At 43.2% G+C, this 19524-nt stretch overlaps 4 non-coding genes across 4 annotated transcripts; all 4 read left to right on the top strand.

Annotated features, from left to right (window-relative positions):
- The first annotated feature begins 5300 nt into the window (after positions 1-5300).
- Positions 5301-5492, top strand: LOC130349686 (U2 spliceosomal RNA). The gene has a single exon (XR_008886963.1). It is a non-coding gene; the product is annotated as a U2 spliceosomal RNA (small nuclear RNA).
- A 7188-nt stretch (positions 5493-12680) lies between these two features.
- On the top strand, positions 12681-12868 carry LOC130349684 (U2 spliceosomal RNA). Its single transcript, XR_008886961.1, has one exon. It is a non-coding gene; the product is annotated as a U2 spliceosomal RNA (small nuclear RNA).
- A 2091-nt stretch (positions 12869-14959) lies between these two features.
- Positions 14960-15150, top strand: LOC130349652 (U2 spliceosomal RNA). The gene has a single exon (XR_008886932.1). It is a non-coding gene; the product is annotated as a U2 spliceosomal RNA (small nuclear RNA).
- Positions 15151-17242: 2092 nt separating this feature from the next.
- LOC130349651 (U2 spliceosomal RNA) lies at positions 17243-17433 on the top strand. The gene has a single exon (XR_008886931.1). It is a non-coding gene; the product is annotated as a U2 spliceosomal RNA (small nuclear RNA).
- The last annotated feature ends 2091 nt before the right edge of the window (positions 17434-19524 follow it).

Raw genomic sequence — 19524 nt, 5'->3', positions numbered from 1 at the left:
CACAGCAGCGACAGCTTTATGAGGAGCATCAGCACTGCTCTGCCTGAGCAGAACCATCACCGCCATAGGTTGTCAAATAACCCGGATTTAACCCACACAGGTAAGTCCAATGGGGTGCAGGCATGTCCTCTATGCTTACAGCTTCCCGTGGGTGTTGGTTTGATACCGTTTGGGGACAGCCAAGGAGGCATCTGCAGGCAACAAAGGTAGGTGTGTGCTTGTGTGTGTGTTTCCTATGCAGATCCTAAGCCCAGTGTCACATGCAAGTAGGAGGAGTAAGAAGGGTTCCTGGCAAATCCGGGTTATGGATTGCATTTAAAAAGGCCCCGTGGGAGTGCAATGGGCCCCTGTCTTGCTGCTTAGCAATAATGGTATGGGTTTAGGTTCTGCTGTGTGTACTGGTGGTTGACTGCCCCCCAGCCCAGAGTGTGCATGGAAAATTGTCTGGCAGCCTCCCTGACAGCAAGCAGTGATAGTGCCCATGAAGGGGACCTTGTTGGGCCCGCCCCTTTCACGGTTATCGCTTCTCGGCCTTTTGGCTAAGATCTTGTATCTTGTCAAGGGGCTCTGAGTTCGTCGAACCTTCGGCCTTGAGGCATCGGCGGTTTTTTAGCCGTCTTAAGCCTCATGCTGCTATAGGAGGAGGACTTACAAAGAACGGGAAGGCGATCCCCCATGGCGACCCTTAGGTTTGCTGCGCATACTGAAACTCGGATTAAGAACACCTTCCGTATTGAAGTGGATGAGGAGAAAAAGGAGAAGATGACTTTGGAATTTTTTGTCAAGAGAATTATGCTGGATTTATTGCACATTCAGAGAGAAGATGTGTTTTGCCTAAAAGACCCAGGTAAAGGACTTTTCATTCTTACCTTGACTTCCGCATCTGCATGTGACCATATGTTTGAGAAAGTTCGGGAGCTTGCCAATGAGGAGGATATGAAAGGACTTGTTTTCATTGCTCTATATTCTAATGGCGATGTTCCACTGGTGGTTACTATGCACGATCCATACGTGGATATAAGAGACATTGTCTTATTTTTAAACCAATATTGTGCGGAAGTCAAATACTCTCATAAAATAATGAATGCAATGGACTTTTGGACTGGAAAGCATAAGTTTGCTGTTAAGTTCAGAGAAGATGTGAGAGGAATTGGAGGTCTGTGTCGCCCACCTGCAAATTTTTTAATTGGGCGTAAACGTGGCTATTTATTCTACCCTGGGATGCCGTATTATTGCAGGAAATGCCATGAATATGGTCATACACAAGAATCTTGCAAAGAGGAAGTGGTTATTTGCAAAAGATGTGGCCAAAAAGGCCACACCACTTTTGACTGTCAAAATGAGATTCTGTGTAATGTGTGTAAGCAGAAAGGACACGCTTTTAAGGATTGTCCTCAACGCTCCTGGGCCAATATTGTGGCTACGTCGGCTGGTCCCTCGATGAGGAAGAGCTCCATGGATGCTGTGCCTGTGCCTAAGACCCACACCCTGAAAGTGATGCCTGAGTCTTCTGCTACCGGAATTCCTGTGATACCTGCTGTGGCTCATGTCTCCAAAAGCATTGTGTCCCCGGGGAAGGTCGTGGGACCTGAGACAGAAGTGAGGGGTTCTCCTCTCATGGAAGTTGAGGGTCCTGGACCGCCCAGAAGGGATACAGAGGAGATGGATGTAGAAGAACGGCGAAAGAGGAAAAGCAGAGACCGGAAAGAGGAAAAGGGCCTTAACATCAAAAGGAGTGGTCGAGTTAGTGCGGACGAGGGGAACGTGGAGATTGTCTGCCAAAAGGTTATAACAGCATCCGACCCTGTTAATATTGAGGAATTTGTGTCACCACCTACAGATTGGGGTTCTTTGTCTGAGGATAATGAATGACCCAGGAGCTACCAAGTGTTAATATCTCCTCCTTCAATGTGAGGAGTTTGAAGAGCCCAGAGAGGAGGGCTGCTTTATTTTCTTTCTTGTCTTCTTTGCCTACAGACATTTTATTTTTACAGGAATGTGCCATTGATTATGATATCAATTATTCATCTTTGAGATCTGAATGGACTCTTGGCCCGTCTGTGTGGTCAGGGGATAATGAGAGGAAAGTGACTGGTGTTGGCATACTGTTCAAGAGCAGTGAGTATAAAGTTACCTCCTTCACAGACATTGTACCCGGTAGAGCCCTGCTCGTTCATATTATTTATAATGACATGAATATGAGACTTTTAAATGTATATGCCTCTCCAGATAAGGATGAAAGATCTGATTTATTAGAGAAAATTCAGTTTTATTTACCGGGTTCATCCCCGCTTATCATCGCTGGTGATTTTAATTGTATAATGGCAGGAGAGGAGCGGGCTGGAGGATCTGAACAAAGGAAAGATAAGACTGAAAAACAACTAAAGGATTTTATAGTTGATTTTAATTTAAAAGATTTGTGGAGAACCTCTTTCCCTAATGACCCTGGGTATACCTGGGGGAATAGCCTTTATATGTCAAGGATTGATTATATTTTTGCTTCTGGATTTGCATTTTATGGGAATATGCAATTGACTTCTACCTTTTTTTCAGATCATAAGATTTTATCTGCTACATGTAAGTTTGATGGGGTTTGCAGAGCCAAAGGAGTCTGGCGTCTGAATGTCTCTTTGCTTGAAGATGAAGAAATTAAATGTAATTTTATCTATCTTTTTAAAAAATTGCAGAACTCAAGGACTAATTTTAATTCTCTTTTAGCATGGTGGGAATTCTGCAAGGTAAAATTTAAAGAGTATTTTATTAAGATGGGTGTTAAAAAAACAAAAGAGAAATTGAAATGGTATAGAGATCTTAACACAAAACTACAAACCTATTATCAACTCAAAGAGCTGGGTGTATATGTAGACGATCTGATTTTAAGTGTTAAAAGTGATATTCAGAAGGCTATAACTAACAAAGGGAAAGAAATAATTTTTAACTCCAAAGTTGAATGTAAAGAGAAGGATGAAAAGTGTACAAGATTCTTTTTTAAAAAGGTAATGGAAACAAAAAAGTTAATAATTAACATTGAGGATGAAACTACTAATGTAGGAATATTATCCAAAGCTAAATCTTTTTATCAAGATCTATTTAATGAGAAGCCCATTGATATATCTGCTGCTAATTTTCTCCTAAGCACTTTAGATTGTGGTTTAAGTAAGGAGGACCAAGATGCACTTTGCACAGAAGTAAGATGCCAAGAATTAGAAATTGCTGCTAAAAGTTTATCCACAGGTAAAACACCAGGTTCTGATGGACTTCCTGTAGAGTTTTATAAAACCTTTTGGGAAATTTTTAAAGATGATTTGCTTAATATTTTTAAGGAGGCTTTTAATTCTGATGTTCTACCTTTATCTTGGAGGAGTGGTATAGTGTCTCTGATCCCCAAAAAGGGGGATAGGAACAGCTTAGAAAATTGGAGACCAATTACGCTTCTTAATGTTGATTATAAGATTATGTCAAAAATTTTTGTTAACAGAATGAAGCCGTTTTTGTACAAGGTCATCCATGTGGATCAGGTATGTGGTGTCCCAGGAAGGAGTGTAGCTGAACCTTTAAATGCTATTAGGGACGTCATATGGTATCAGCAAGAGCGGAATCAAAATCTAGCCATTCTATCTCTAGATTTTCATAAAGCGTTCGATAGAGTATCACATTGTTTTTTATGGATGGTTTTACAACGCATGGGTTTTCCTAACATATTTATTAAGCAAATTGCTCTCTTATATAAAGGTTCTTTTAGCAGGATTTTAATAAATGGTTTCCTTACAGATTTTATTAATTTATCATCAGGGGTAAAGCAAGGCTGCCCTCTGTCTCCTATACTGTTTATATGTGCAATAGAACCTCTGTTAAACTTAATAAGGAATGATAAAATAATAAAAGGAGTGCCAGTTCCTGGAGGTAATAGTGCCACCCTTAAAGTGTGTGGCTATATGGATGATATTAATGTTTTTTGTGAAAGTGCCTTCTCTTTACAAAGAGTTGTTGATGTTACTGATTTCTTTTGTAAAGCTTCTGCTTTTAAACTTAATTTATCTAAATGTGACTGTTTTTATATAGGTAAATGGGAAAACGTGCAAATACCAAACCTAAAATTACAGTCAGAAAAAATAAAAATCCTTGGAGTCATCTTTGATAAAAATAACAATGGTGAGGAAAGTTGGCTAATGGTAAAAGAAAAGGTAAAGAAAAAGGTAGACTTTTGGTCCCTTAGGAAATTATCCTTAGAAGGTAAAATTTTGGTGATTAAGGCTATGCTAATACCCATTATGCTCTATTTAAATATGATTTATCCTCCTAATGAACTTATGTCTAGGCAACTTCAGAGGATTCTCTTTGAGTTTCTATGGAGTTCTAAAGCAGAAAAATTAAAAAGAGATACTATGTATAAGTCACAAAAAAATGGAGGAAAACAGGTTCCCTGTATTAGAAAATTTTTATACTTAAGGTTTTTTAGTTGGTGTTTTAGGGGACTTTTTATGAAAAGTGTATGGTCCTGTTTTTTAAAGTACTCTGCGGGACATATTTTTAGAAAAAGAGAATGGGTGTTTTTATCATTATCTTCTCCTGAACTTTTAACTCCGCCTAAACATTATGCCATCTTAGAAAAAATTATACGTATGTATAACCTTAAAGACTTTGACTTGTTAACCTTGAGGGATGCTCGTAAGATAGAAGTACAGTTAAATTTGCAAGAAGAAATATGTATGGTCTCTAATTTTTCTTATAATAGGTGTGTACAAATATGGAAAAAGGTAAACGAGCCATATCTTTTTAATGAGCACAAGGATTTAGCATGGATGATTATCCATGAGTGTCTTCCGGTAAGATTTTTCCAATATAGAAGAGGTCTAAATGCTGTATGTGTCTGTCCCCGGGATAATTGCAATATAGATGAAACTGTTTTGCACCTTTTCTGGAATTGTTATTTTGCACAAAAGGTTTTTAGACTAATTGGTTCTTTATTGAAATTCCTAACAGGTCTAAAAGTTTTAAATCATGAAGTTGTTTTATATGGCAAAAGTGATGGAGTTACGAAAGAAAAAGAGAGAATTTTGTGGATTTTTATCAACTGTACAAAAAATGTATTATGGAAAGTTCGTAATATCCTTGTCTTCAAAAGAGATTTTATTTGTGAAAAAGAATGTTTGAAGATGATATACAGTGAAGTTTACTTGTACTATTTAATTGATAAAAAGAGATATGGGCAGAAAAAAGCATTAGCTATGTGGAATTTACATTTATGGAAAACAGTATTTGATGTATTGTAAACATTTTTTGTGATGTATTTAAGTTTTTGAGTTTTTTCAATAAAAATGTAAAAAAAAAAAAAAAAATCTGTTCTTATCAGTTTAATATCTGATACGTCCCCTATCTGGGGACCATATATTAAATGGATTTTTGAGAACGGGGGCCGATTTCGAAGCTTGCTTCCGTCGCCCTATGCATTGACCCGATATGGCAGTATCTTCGGGTACAGTGCACCACCCCCTTACAGGGTTAAAAAGAAAGATTCCTACTTTCATTGCTACCTGCTTGCTGGCTAGCCAGCTAGCCAGCCCTGTGGGCCTTGCTGCTGCTGCAGCCAAAAAACAAAAGGTGGTGCTGCTGCTGCTTCTGCTGCTTCTGCTTCTGCTTGTGTCTGGCCCCTGTTGGAGCGTCCAGGCACAGGACTTCTGCTGCTGCTGACTAAATGGCCTCCTTAATTGGATCATTTGAGTAGCCAGCACACCTGTGCAGGTAGGGCATGACATGATAGGCAGCTGCCTTGATAGCGGGTGGGTGCTGAATGTTCCTAATTGACAAAATAAGATTAATGCTTATGAAGAAATATAAAATCTCATCCCTTCCCCAATATCGCGCCACACCCCTACCCCTTAATTCCCTGGTTGAACGTGATGGACATATGTCTTTTTTCGACCGTACTAACTATGTAACTATGTAACATAACATGGGGGGGGGGGGGGGGGGTCTCCTGGCTGTTCACACAGGTGTGTCATTGCTGTACATTGACCATGCATTGCTTCTGTGGTATTGCAAAGGCAAAGACAAATGCTTCCAGCCATCCATTGCACTAATGGATTGGTCATCAGCTGGCTGTCTATGTCCCGCATCAATATAGACCAAAGTACAGAGGGTTAGGCTATGCTATTGTGCACCTACCTGATGCATCAGAAGGTGCGAGGCCCTTGCTAAATTCTGTGCACAGACTTTGAGATCTATGCTTTAGACTGTATCTAAACCTGCTCCAACATGGACTGACATTCTGGCCTACTTTCAGCCGATGCGACTTGTCTGTCGCTGAACAGTCGCTTTTTATGTATTCAGCACCTATGTATAATGTTGTAAAAATGCTCTAGAAGCTAAAGTCGCAGAAATGTCACACATATTTGGCCTGCAACTTTCTGTGCGACAAATTCAGACAGGAAAAATCAGTATAAATCCTTAGAAAATTATCCCTCAGTGTCTCCATCTGCTGGCGGTATTGAATAAGCATTGCTGCACTGATGGGGTATGCATTAGACGAAAAAAAAGAAGAAAAAGAAGAATAATACGCCCAGAAAAGAGGCGAAAAGGAGAAAAACGTAAAAAAACGTGAAAAAAAAGTAAGAGGAAGAGAAGGGAAAAAAAGGTGGAAATGGGTTTAAAAGTGATTTCGGCGGAGAAATATATATATATATATATATATATATATATATATATATATATGCGCACACACACACATAGATATAAACGTATTCTCCGTTGAGATATTGCAGCCGCTGCTGTGTCCAGGCCCAGGAGCCTTAGCACTGTGCTGTGATGTCACTCAATACCACTGACATCACTAGGTGTAAACAACATCTCTCCTTTGCTGTGTATGTGACTATGGAGCTGTTTGGTGATGTCGTCTATTACGGCCTTCATAGAAGCAACAGGAGATTGTTGCATCCATCTTGAACCCTCAGAACTACAGTGCTATGATGTCACTCACTTCCACAGGCCTTGCAGAGTGTAAACAACAACAACCCAGCTTTGTTGTGTATGTAACCAAAGGGATTTGTGATGTCACCTAGAACCTTCACAGCAGCGACAGCTTTATGAGGAGCATCAGCACTGCTCTGCCTGAGCAGAACCATCACCGCCATAGGTTGTCAAATAACCCGGATTTAACCCACACAGGTAAGTCCAATGGGGTGCAGGCATGTCCTCTATGCTTACAGCTTCCCGTGGGTGTTGGTTTGATACCGTTTGGGGACAGCCAAGGAGGCATCTGCAGGCAACAAAGGTAGGTGTGTGCTTGTGTGTGTGTTTCCTATGCAGATCCTAAGCCCAGTGTCACATGCAAGTAGGAGGAGTAAGAAGGGTTCCTGGCAAATCCGGGTTATGGATTGCATTTAAAAAGGCCCCGTGGGAGTGCAATGGGCCCCTGTCTTGCTGCTTAGCAATAATGGTATGGGTTTAGGTTCTGCTGTGTGTACTGGTGGTTGACTGCCCCCCAGCCCAGAGTGTGCATGGAAAATTGTCTGGCAGCCTCCCTGACAGCAAGCAGTGATAGTGCCCATGAAGGGGACCTTGTTGGGCCCGCCCCTTTCACGGTTATCGCTTCTCGGCCTTTTGGCTAAGATCAAGTGTCTTGCCCTAAGGTATTCGGGTACCCCTCTCCTCGGCCTTGTGGGATCGCCCAGGTTTATTGCCTGGGCTTCACCCACCTGCTGCTATTGGGGAGAGGGCTTAGTCCCAGGATAACGGGAAGGTGATCATCGGAGGACGGGTCTGCCGGAGAGGATGGCTAATGCGCCGAACGCTCCTAATACAGTACGGCTGTTTATCGAGGAGGAAAAGAGGAGTGCCTACGGGATTTTGCATGTCCAGCAGAAGGTCGTGGAAGGAGTGCTGAGGATGCCGCATGCTTCCATCTTCTGTGTCCAGGTCTTTCCCAGCCAAGGATTCTTTGACGTGACCTTCTACAACCTGGATGATCTCCGTACCTGTCTCTACCGGAGTAAGGAGAATGCTTCTCACCCTGACCTACAAGGGATCCGATTCATTTCCTGCGAGGCTCGGCCTAAGAAAGTTCCAGTGGTAGTGCATATGTACAACCCTTTTGTGCAGGATGAGGAGATCCAGACCTTTCTAAGAAGGTATTGTGTGTCTGTTTCTGGTGCGGAGAGGAAAAATAACATCCTGGGGACTTTCACAGGCATGAGACGTTTTTGGGTGGAGTTTAGGCCTGCCCCCGAGGGTGGTGCTGAAGGTTTTTGTCACCCCCCGCAGAACTTTGCGATAGGGAACAACAGGGGGTTTCTGCACTACCCGGGGATGCCAAGTTTTTGCCGGGACTGTTTTTGCTTTGGTCATACCAGAGAGAACTGTACAACCGGGCAGGTTTGCAGGAACTGCCACAAGCCTGATCACCGCACTGCAGACTGTCCCGAGAAACGCAAGTGTCATTTCTGTGGTTCTTCGGATCACCTGGCTAGGAGTTGCCCCACTTACCAGTCCGGGGCACCCCGATCATATGCAATGGCTCTTCGAGGTGGGACAGTTCCTGAGGACTCCAATGCTGCCAGGGCAGGCGATGCAGAGGTTAGCGTGCTGACCAGTGAAGCAGAGTCTGCCCCTGTTTTTCCTTCCATTTCTAGGTCTGTTCCGGATGCTTTGGTGGCAGAGGGGGAGAAGGCGGAGTCTGTTTCGGGGGCATCTGTTTCGGAGGCCTCTGATCCGCCAGAGGAGATGACTGTGGACAAAGAATCCTTGAAGAGAAAGATGCCGGTGGAAGAATCGGAGGATGACTGTCCGACTCCTCAGAGTCAAAGGATTGAGAACTTTCCTAGCCCGGGAAGGGAGGAGGCAGGTGGAGGGTCGTCATGTCAGATTGATTCTGACTCCTCTTTATCCTCCCTGGGCACAGGTTATTTGGAGGAATGTTCAGTCAAAAAATTGACAAAGACTCTTAAGTTTAAGGAAGGGGAGGCAAAAAATAAGGGTAGAGGTCGGGGAAAGGCTAGGCCTCCTTTTGATAATGCTTGATTTTGTATTTCCTTTTTTTCCTTCAAATGTTTGAATGAGTTTAACAATTGGTTCTCTAAATGTCCGCAGTATTAGATCTTTAGAAAGGAGATCCGCCATTTTTGATTTACTTTCTAGATATTCTTTTGATGTTCTAGGTCTCCAGGAGTGCTGCTTGGATGGGGAGCCAAATATCTCCTGGCCTTATGGGCAATCGGTATGGTCTGGTTCAATGGAACGTAATTCGGGGGTGGGGATTTTGTTCAAAAGTAATGAGTTTGTTGTTAAAAAAGTTGTCCATATTGTTCCGGGTAGGGTATTATTAGTGCATTTTATTTTCAGGGGTTTCACATATAAAGTAATTAATGTTTATGCTCCAACTGGGAGGAAGGAAAGAGGGGAGGTGTTTGAGAAATTATATTTCTTTTTGAGTGGGAGGGATGATGTGTTCCTTATAGGGGATTTCAATTGTATAATAACAGAGGGGGATAGGAGTAGTACTACGGTGGGTGGTGGGTCTGGTTTAGACAGTACTAGTAAGCAGCTTAAAGAGATTGTAAATTTATTTGGGTTAAAGGATTCCTTTGTTGCCCATAATGATGGTACTATCGGTTATACATATTTTTCTAACAATACAAGTTCGCGTATTGATTTCATTTTTGTCTCAAAACTAATGTCTGTTTCTAATTTCAGACGGAGGAGGTTACCGTTCACGGATCATGCCTGGATTGAGTGTGTGGTAAAAGGTGGTGGTCTAAGTGAGTATGGAAAGGGTGTTTGGAAGTTGAATGTGTCTTTATTGGATAATGAATGTGTATTACAAGAATATAGGGAGCGTTTTGATGGATGGGTGTTGAGGAAGGATGCATTTTATAGTGTGGTTGAGTGGTGGGAGTGGGTGAAGTTAGAGACTAAAAGGTTTTTTATTAAAAAAGGGTGTGAGAAAGGGAGGAAAGATAGAGAAGAGTATGAGAGATGGCAAAGAAGGTTAGAGTATTTGTATGAATTGAGGCGTTTGGGGATGAGTGTTGAGAAGGAGATTGAGGAAGCTCGTGGAAGTGTGAATGAGTGTCTGGAGAGGAATGGAAGGAAGATTATTGCACAGGCTAGGGTTGAAGTGAAAGAGAAGGATGAGAAATGTAGCAAATTTTTCTTTAAAAAGGCATTCAGTAAAAAAACTGAGATGATGAGTGTTTTTACGAATGATGGGGTAGAGGTCTTTGGTAAGGATGAGGTGTTAGAGGAAGTGTGGAAGTTTTATTCTGATTTATTCACGGAGAAGGAGCGGGACGTGACTCTAGAGGAGGAATGTTTGGGATATGTGGATAAGCGTTTGGATGAAATTGATGGGTTCTTTATGGAAGAGGATGTGAGGAAGAGTGAGGTGGAGGATGCTGTGAATGGGATGAAGAAAGGAAAGGTGGCAGGGAGTGATGGTTTGCCTGTGGAATTTTATCTTGTGTTTTGGGATATGTTAGGGGATTATGTATGGGAGGTGTGTAAGGAAGTACTTAGGAGAGGGAAGTTATCTAAAAGTATGAGTGAGAGTGTGACTGTGTTATTGTTTAAAAAAGGGGATAAGAGGGATCTTAAAAATTGGAGGCCTATAGCGCTCTTGAATTGTGATTACAAAATTATTGCTAAAGTTATTGCGAGTAGGTTAAAGGATGTGATTGATTGTATGGTAGGTGAGGAGCAAATGTGTACAGTGCCTGATCGTAGGATTTCTGAATGTCTGTTAGGTCTGAGGGATGTATTGTGGGACTGTAAAACTAGGAAGCAAGGTGTGGCTGTTGTTACGGTGGATTTTGAAAAAGCGTATGATAGGGTGGTGCATGATTTATTGTTTAGGGTTTTGAGGAGGATGAATGTGCCGGACAGAATGGTGAAGTGGATTGAATGTTTGTATAGGGACATTTATAGTAAGATTCAGGTCAATGGTTTTCTGAGTAGGGAAGTGAGTATAAAATCTGGAGTGCGGCAGGGGTGTCCCCTGTCGCCAATTCTTTTTATTTGTATGATTGAGCCTTTGTTGGGGATGATTAGGAGAGATAAGGTGATGCGGGGTATAGAAATACCTGGTAGTCATGGGAAGGATATGCGAGTGATTGGTTACATGGATGATGTTACTGTTGTATGTAAGTCAATGGCAGGGGTAAGGCGTGCTAAGTTATTGATTGAGTGTTTCTGTTTAATGAGTGGGTTTAAGCTTAATGTTGGGAAGAGTGGTTGTAAATTTTTTGAGGGGTGGGGAGAGAGTGGGTTGTGCGAGTGGCCTGTGAGAGAGGGGGGTGTGGAAGTGCTTGGGGTGGTGTTTGATAATGATTTGTATGGGAAAGAAAGTTGGGAGAGGGTTTTGGGGAGGGTGGGGAATAAAATAAACTTCTGGTCTTTAAGGACTTTATCGATTGAGGGAAGGATTCTGGTTATTAAAGCTGTTATAATTCCTATTTTGCTTTATGTTAATTATGTGTTTCCTCCACCGGATAGGTGTCTGGCAAGAATTATCAGGCAGATCTTTGTTTTCTTATGGAATTCAAGGATGGAGAAATTGAGTCGTGGGAAGGTGGTGAAAAGCAGAATGCATGGTGGGAAAGGAATGATGAATGTGGAAGTGTTCCTGGCTGTGAAGTATGTCAGTTTTTGTCTCGCTGTAAGTAAGAAGGAATGTGTGTTTGGGTGCATGGTAAGGTATTTGGCTGGTAATGTGTTGTTGAAATATAAGCTAATGGAAAGGGACTTAAGGGTACCTGTAAGTTTTGAGGTTCCTTGGTTCTATCAGAGAATAGGGCGGTGTGTCAGGAAAAATAATCTGGAATGTGTGACTGAATGGAATGATAGTAAGAAGGTGATGAAAGTGTTGGAGCAGAGAGAAACAGTGGAATGTGTGGGAGGTCTGTCTGAGAAGGATTGTAAGGTAGTGTGGAAAAATGTCAGTCACAAGGAACTGACAAATAAACAAAAGGACTTGTCTTGGATGTTAGCTCATGGGTGTCTGCCAACAAGGGAATTTCAGAGGAGAAGGAGATTGGTAGACAGTGAAGTGTGTCCCAGGGATGGTTGCGGTGGATGTGAGAATTATGTACATGTGTTTTGGGAGTGTGGTTATGCGAAGTCTGTGTGGAGAAAAATGTCTGGTCTAATTAAAAATCTTACTGGAATTGAAATCTTATCCTTTAATATGATGATGTTTGGTTTGTGTGCAGTGGAGAGAGAGAAGGCAAGAGTGTTATGGTTCATAGTAAATTGTGTAAAAGAGGTTCTGTGGGATGTAAGGAATATTAGGATTTTCAATCAAACTGAAGTAAGTGTGAAGGAATGTCTGGGCATGATCCGTGGTAAAATTTACCTTTACGTATTATGTGATAGGAAAAACTATGGTTCTGATGATGCAGAGGGGATCTGGAAACACAAAAAATGGAAGTACTGGTTATGATTGTATTCTTATTTGTCTTTCTTTTTCTTTTCTTACAGATTATATCCTGATATGAAGGGACAGTTGGAGGGACAGAATCCGCTGCAATTTATTTTTTCTGAGGGAAAGTCATGAAGGGAAAGCTTTTTGTTATATGTACATGTAAAGACATGCTTCCTGTATATATTGTATATGTCAAATATGTGTTATTCATGTGTTTTCAGATGAATATGTAATTTTTTGAATGATTTACTTGGTTATGTATTGTATATTTCCTTTTCAATAAAAAAAAAAAAAAAAAAAAAATCTGTTCTTATCAGTTTAATATCTGATACGTCCCCTATCTGGGGACCATATATTAAATGGATTTTTGAGAACGGGGGACGATTTCGAAGCTTGCTTCCGTCGCCCTATGCATTGACCCGATATGGCAGTATCTTCGGGTACAGTGCACCACCCCCTTACAGGGTTAAAAAGAAAGATTCCTACTTTCATTGCTACCTGCTTGCTGGCTAGCCAGCTAGCCAGCCCTGTGGGCCTTGCTGCTGCTGCAGCCAAAAAACAAAAGGTGGTGCTGCTGCTGCTTCTGCTGCTTCTGCTTCTGCTTGTGTCTGGCCCCTGTTGGAGCGTCCAGGCACAGGACTTCTGCTGCTGCTGACTAAATGGCCTCCTTAATTGGATCATTTGAGTAGCCAGCACACCTGTGCAGGTAGGGCATGACATGATAGGCAGCTGCCTTGATAGCGGGTGGGTGCTGAATGTTCCTAATTGACAAAATAAGATTAATGCTTATGAAGAAATATAAAATCTCATCCCTTCCCCAATATCGCGCCACACCCCTACCCCTTAATTCCCTGGTTGAACGTGATGGACATATGTCTTTTTTCGACCGTACTAACTATGTAACTATGTAACATAACATGGGGGGGGGGGGGGGGGGTCTCCTGGCTGTTCACACAGGTGTGTCATTGCTGTACATTGACCATGCATTGCTTCTGTGGTATTGCAAAGGCAAAGACAAATGCTTCCAGCCATCCATTGCACTAATGGATTGGTCATCAGCTGGCTGTCTATGTCCCGCATCAATATAGACCAAAGTACAGAGGGTTAGGCTATGCTATTGTGCACCTACCTGATGCATCAGAAGGTGCGAGGCCCTTGCTAAATTCTGTGCACAGACTTTGAGATCTATGCTTTAGACTGTATCTAAACCTGCTCCAACATGGACTGACATTCTGGCCTACTTTCAGCCGATGCGACTTGTCTGTCGCTGAACAGTCGCTTTTTATGTATTCAGCACCTATGTATAATGTTGTAAAAATGCTCTAGAAGCTAAAGTCGCAGAAATGTCACACATATTTGGCCTGCAACTTTCTGTGCGACAAATTCAGACAGGAAAAATCAGTATAAATCCTTAGAAAATTATCCCCCAGTGTCTCCATCTGCTGGCGGTATTGAATAAGCATTGCTGCACTGATGGGGTATGCATTAGACGAAAAAAAAGAAGAAAAAGAAGAATAATACGCCCAGAAAAGAGGCGAAAAGGAGAAAAACGTAAAAAAACGTGAAAAAAAAGTAAGAGGAAGAGAAGGGAAAAAAAGGTGGAAATGGGTTTAAAAGTGATTTCGGCGGAGAAATATATATATATATATATATATATATATATATATATATATATGCGCACACACACACATAGATATAAACGTATTCTCCGTTGAGATATTGCAGCCGCTGCTGTGTCCAGGCCCAGGAGCCTTAGCACTGTGCTGTGATGTCACTCAATACCACTGACATCACTAGGTGTAAACAACATCTCTCCTTTGCTGTGTATGTGACTATGGAGCTGTTTGGTGATGTCGTCTATTACGGCCTTCATAGAAGCAACAGGAGATTGTTGCATCCATCTAGAACCCTCAGAACTACAGTGCTATGATGTCACTCACTTCCACAGGCCTTGCAGAGTGTAAACAACAACAACCCAGCTTTGTTGTGTATGTAACCAAAGGGATTTGTGATGTCACCTAGAACCTTCACAGCAGCGACAGCTTTATGAGGAGCATCAGCACTGCTCTGCCTGAGCAGAACCATCACCGCCATAGGTTGTCAAATAACCCGGATTTAACCCACACAGGTAAGTCCAATGGGGTGCAGGCATGTCCTCTATGCTTACAGCTTCCCGTGGGTGTTGGTTTGATACCGTTTGGGGACAGCCAAGGAGGCATCTGCAGGCAACAAAGGTAGGTGTGTGCTTGTGTGTGTGTTTCCTATGCAGATCCTAAGCCCAGTGTCACATGCAAGTAGGAGGAGTAAGAAGGGTTCCTGGCAAATCCGGGTTATGGATTGCATTTAAAAAGGCCCCGTGGGAGTGCAATGGGCCCCTGTCTTGCTGCTTAGCAATAATGGTATGGGTTTAGGTTCTGCTGTGTGTACTGGTGGTTGACTGCCCCCCAGCCCAGAGTGTGCATGGAAAATTGTCTGGCAGCCTCCCTGACAGCAAGCAGTGATAGTGCCCATGAAGGGGACCTTGTTGGGCCCGCCCCTTTCACGGTTATCGCTTCTCGGCCTTTTGGCTAAGATCAAGTGTAGTATCTGTTCTTATCAGTTTAATATCTGATACGTCCCCTATCTGGGGACCATATATTAAATGGATTTTTGAGAACGGGGGCCGATTTCGAAGCTTGCTTCCGTCGCCCTATGCATTGACCCGATATGGCAGTATCTTCGGGTACAGTGCACCACCCCCTTACAGGGTTAAAAAGAAAGATTCCTACTTTCATTGCTACCTGCTTGCTGGCTAGCCAGCTAGCCAGCCCTGTGGGCCTTGCTGCTGCTGCAGCCAAAAAACAAAAGGTGGTGCTGCTGCTGCTTCTGCTGCTTCTGCTTCTGCTTGTGTCTGGCCCCTGTTGGAGCGTCCAGGCACAGGACTTCTGCTGCTGCTGACTAAATGGCCTCCTTAATTGGATCATTTGAGTAGCCAGCACACCTGTGCAGGTAGGGCATGACATGATAGGCAGCTGCCTTGATAGCGGGTGGGTGCTGAATGTTCCTAATTGACAAAATAAGATTAATGCTTATGAAGAAATATAAAATCTCATCCCTTCCCCAATATCGCGCCACACCCCTACCCCTTAATTCCCTGGTTGAACGTGATGGACATATGTCTTTTTTCGACCGTGCTAACTATGTAACTATGTAACATAACATGGGGGGGGGGGGGGGGGTCTCCTGGCTGTTCACACAGGTGTGTCATTGCTGTACATTGACCATGCATTGCTTCTGTGGTATTGCAAAGGCAAAGACAAATGCTTCCAGCCATCCATTGCACTAATGGATTGGTCATCAGCTGGCTGTCTATGTCCCGCATCAATATAGACCAAAGTACAGAGGGTTAGGCTATGCTATTGTGCACCTACCTGATGCATCAGAAGGTGCGAGGCCCTTGCTAAATTCTGTGCACAGACTTTGAGATCTATGCTTTAGACTGTATCTAAACCTGCTCCAACATGGACTGACATTCTGGCCTACTTTCAGCCGATGCGACTTGTCTGTCGCTGAACAGTCGCTTTTTATGTATTCAGCACCTATGTATAATGTTGTAAAAATGCTCTAGAAGCTAAAGTCGCAGAAATGTCACACATATTTGGCCTGCAACTTTCTGTGCGACAAATTCAGACAGGAAAAATCAGTATAAATCCTTAGAAAATTATCCCCCAGTGTCTCCATCTGCTGGCGGTATTGAATAAGCATTGCTGCACTGATGGGGTATGCATTAGACGAAAAAAAAGAAGAAAAAGAAGAATAATACGCCCAGAAAAGAGGCGAAAAGGAGAAAAACGTAAAAAAACGTGAAAAAAAAGTAAGAGGAAGAGAAGGGAAAAAAAGGTGGAAATGGGTTTAAAAGTGATTTCGGCGGAGAAATATATATATATATATATATATATATATATATATATATATATATGCGCACACACACACATAGATATAAACGTATTCTCCGTTGAGATATTGCAGCCGCTGCTGTGTCCAGGCCCAGGAGCCTTAGCACTGTGCTGTGATGTCACTCAATACCACTGACATCACTAGGTGTAAACAACATCTCTCCTTTGCTGTGTATGTGACTATGGAGCTGTTTGGTGATGTCGTCTATTACGGCCTTCATAGAAGCAACAGGAGATTGTTGCATCCATCTTGAACCCTCAGAACTACAGTGCTATGATGTCACTCACTTCCACAGGCCTTGCAGAGTGTAAACAACAACAACCCAGCTTTGTTGTGTATGTAACCAAAGGGATTTGTGATGTCACCTAGAACCTTCACAGCAGCGACAGCTTTATGAGGAGCATCAGCACTGCTCTGCCTGAGCAGAACCATCACCGCCATAGGTTGTCAAATAACCCGGATTTAACCCACACAGGTAAGTCCAATGGGGTGCAGGCATGTCCTCTATGCTTACAGCTTCCCGTGGGTGTTGGTTTGATACCGTTTGGGGACAGCCAAGGAGGCATCTGCAGGCAACAAAGGTAGGTGTGTGCTTGTGTGTGTGTTTCCTATGCAGATCCTAAGCCCAGTGTCACATGCAAGTAGGAGGAGTAAGAAGGGTTCCTGGCAAATCCGGGTTATGGATTGCATTTAAAAAGGCCCCGTGGGAGTGCAATGGGCCCCTGTCTTGCTGCTTAGCAATAATGGTATGGGTTTAGGTTCTGCTGTGTGTACTGGTGGTTGACTGCCCCCCAGCCCAGAGTGTGCATGGAAAATTGTCTGGCAGCCTCCCTGACAGCAAGCAGTGATAGTGCCCATGAAGGGGACCTTGTTGGGCCCGCCCCTTTCACGGTTATCGCTTCTCGGCCTTTTGGCTAAGATCAAGTGTAGTATCTGTTCTTATCAGTTTAATATCTGATACGTCCCCTATCTGGGGACCATATATTAAATGGATTTTTGAGAACGGGGGCCGATTTCGAAGCTTGCTTCCGTCGCCCTATGCATTGACCCGATATGGCAGTATCTTCGGGTACAGTGCACCACCCCCTTACAGGGTTAAAAAGAAAGATTCCTACTTTCATTGCTACCTGCTTGCTGGCTAGCCAGCTAGCCAGCCCTGTGGGCCTTGCTGCTGCTGCAGCCAAAAAACAAAAGGTGGTGCTGCTGCTGCTTCTGCTGCTTCTGCTTCTGCTTGTGTCTGGCCCCTGTTGGAGCGTCCAGGCACAGGACTTCTGCTGCTGCTGACTAAATGGCCTCCTTAATTGGATCATTTGAGTAGCCAGCACACCTGTGCAGGTAGGGCATGACATGATAGGCAGCTGCCTTGATAGCGGGTGGGTGCTGAATGTTCCTAATTGACAAAATAAGATTAATGCTTATGAAGAAATATAAAATCTCATCCCTTCCCCAATATCGCGCCACACCCCTACCCCTTAATTCCCTGGTTGAACGTGATGGACATATGTCTTTTTTCGACCGTACTAACTATGTAACTATGTAACATAACATGGGGGGGGGGGGGGGGGGTCTCCTGGCTGTTCACACAGGTGTGTCATTGCTGTACATTGACCATGCATTGCTTCTGTGGTATTGCAAAGGCAAAGACAAATGCTTCCAGCCATCCATTGCACTAATGGATTGGTCATCAGCTGGCTGTCTATGTCCCGCATCAATATAGACCAAAGTACAGAGGGTTAGGCTATGCTATTGTGCACCTACCTGATGCATCAGAAGGTGCGAGGCCCTTGCTAAATTCTGTGCACAGACTTTGAGATCTATGCTTTAGACTGTATCTAAACCTGCTCCAACATGGACTGACATTCTGGCCTACTTTCAGCCGATGCGACTTGTCTGTCGCTGAACAGTCGCTTTTTATGTATTCAGCACCTATGTATAATGTTGTAAAAATGCTCTAGAAGCTAAAGTCGCAGAAATGTCACACATATTTGGCCTGCAACTTTCTGTGCGACAAATTCAGACAGGAAAAATCAGTATAAATCCTTAGAAAATTATCCCCCAGTGTCTCCATCTGCTGGCGGTATTGAATAAGCATTGCTGCACTGATGGGGTATGCATTAGACGAAAAAAAAGAAGAAAAAGAAGAATAATACGCCCAGAAAAGAGGCGAAAAGGAGAAAAACGTAAAAAAACGTGAAAAAAAAGTAAGAGGAAGAGAAGGGAAAAAAAGGTGGAAATGGGTTTAAAAGTGATTTCGGCGGAGAAATATATATATATATATATATATATATATATATATATATATATGCGCACACACACACATAGATATAAACGTATTCTCCGTTGAGATATTGCAGCCGCTGCTGTGTCCAGGCCCAGGAGCCTTAGCACTGTGCTGTGATGTCACTCAATACCACTGACATCACTAGGTGTAAACAACATCTCTCCTTTGCTGTGTATGTGACTATGGAGCTGTTTGGTGATGTCGTCTATTACGGCCTTCATAGAAGCAACAGGAGATTGTTGCATCCATCTTGAACCCTCAGAACTACAGTGCTATGATGTCACTCACTTCCACAGGCCTTGCAGAGTGTAAACAACAACAACCCAGCTTTGTTGTGTATGTAACCAAAGGGATTTGTGATGTCACCTAGAACCTTCACAGCAGCGACAGCTTTATGAGGAGCATCAGCACTGCTCTGCCTGAGCAGAACCATCACCGCCATAGGTTGTCAAATAACCCGGATTTAACCCACACAGGTAAGTCCAATGGGGTGCAGGCATGTCCTCTATGCTTACAGCTTCCCGTGGGTGTTGGTTTGATACCGTTTGGGGACAGCCAAGGAGGCATCTGCAGGCAACAAAGGTAGGTGTGTGCTTGTGTGTGTGTTTCCTATGCAGATCCTAAGCCCAGTGTCACATGCAAGTAGGAGGAGTAAGAAGGGTTCCTGGCAAATCCGGGTTATGGATTGCATTTAAAAAGGCCCCGTGGGAGTGCAATGGGCCCCTGTCTTGCTGCTTAGCAATAATGGTATGGGTTTAGGTTCTGCTGTGTGTACTGGTGGTTGACTGCCCCCCAGCCCAGAGTGTGCATGGAAAATTGTCTGGCAGCCTCCCTGACAGCAAGCAGTGATAGTGCCCATGAAGGGGACCTTGTTGGGCCCGCCCCTTTCACGGTT

Source organism: Hyla sarda, unplaced genomic scaffold, assembly GCF_029499605.1.
Source record: "Hyla sarda isolate aHylSar1 unplaced genomic scaffold, aHylSar1.hap1 scaffold_920, whole genome shotgun sequence".
NCBI lineage: Eukaryota > Metazoa > Chordata > Amphibia > Anura > Hylidae > Hyla > Hyla sarda.
This window is presented reverse-complemented; position numbering and strand designations above follow the sequence as displayed.